The following is a 1,204-nucleotide window of genomic DNA, read 5'->3' on the forward strand; positions in this document are numbered from 1 at the left end:
TCAGATATTAATGATGTCTTGAAATATGTTCTAGTTTTATTATGAAATCCAAGGTTTGGTTTAGAAGAATAACAGATTTAAATGGGCACTAACTATTAGATAGGCTTCATCAAGCTTTCTCACTTTTCTGTCAAGGAATATCTAATATCCCAGTATATTCAAAGCCATCCTGTGAAGCAAGTCAGATACTTCAGTTTCAGTGAGGAGCTATCACACTCTGTCATATCTCAAATCTGTCTGGCCTATCTTCTGCAATTCAATACATGTAAGCCACTTGATAGAAATCTGGATGTATCTTCCCCTCTTGCAAAATATGCTGCAGAACACTGGATCATACATGCACATTCTGGTTGCAAGAGTCAATCTCAGTCATCTTCAATATTTGTATTGATGATGAAGCTTCTGACGGATGAAAATAATGCTTTTGTGAACTGGGTTAAAATTCATGATATTGATATGCACTTCAGGATGACGGGGGATGAGATTGCTAAACCACTATATTATGCATCACAGGCTGGACTAACTGAAGCATCATATGTTTTGTCAGAAATGACAACAGATATAAATGCACAGGGAGGATTCTATGGAAATGCACTGCAGGCAGCATCATATGGAGGCCATGAGGCAATTGCAAAGCTGCTCATATACAAAGGAGCAGATGGAAATGCACAGGGAGGATTCTATGGAAATGCACTGCAGGCAGCATCATATAAAGGCCATGAGGCAATTGCAAAGCTGCTCACAGATGAGGGAGCAGATATAAATGCACAGGGAGGATTCTATGGAAATGCACTCCAGGCAGCATCATATGGAGGCCATGAGGCAATTGCAAAGCTGCTCATAGACAATGGAGCAGATGTAAATGCACAGGGTGGAGACTATGGCAATGCACTGCAGGCAGCATCATATGGAGGCCATGAGGCAATTGCAAAGCTGCTCATAGACAATGGAGCAGATATAAATGCACAGGGTGGAAACTATGGAAATGCACTGCAGGCAGCATCTTATGGAGGCCATGAGGCAATTACAAAGCTGCTCATAGATGAGGGAGCAGATGTAAATGCACAAGGAGGGCAGTATGGAAATGCACTCCAGGCAGCATCATATAAAGGCCATGAGGCAATTGCAAAGCTCCTCATAGATGAGGGAGCAGATATAAATGCACAGGGAGGATTCTATGGAAATGCACTGCAGGCAGCATCAT

Source organism: Laccaria bicolor, genomic scaffold (assembly GCF_000143565.1).
Source record: "Laccaria bicolor S238N-H82 LACBIscaffold_80 genomic scaffold, whole genome shotgun sequence".
In the NCBI taxonomy this organism is placed as follows: Eukaryota; Fungi; Basidiomycota; class Agaricomycetes; order Agaricales; family Hydnangiaceae; genus Laccaria; species Laccaria bicolor.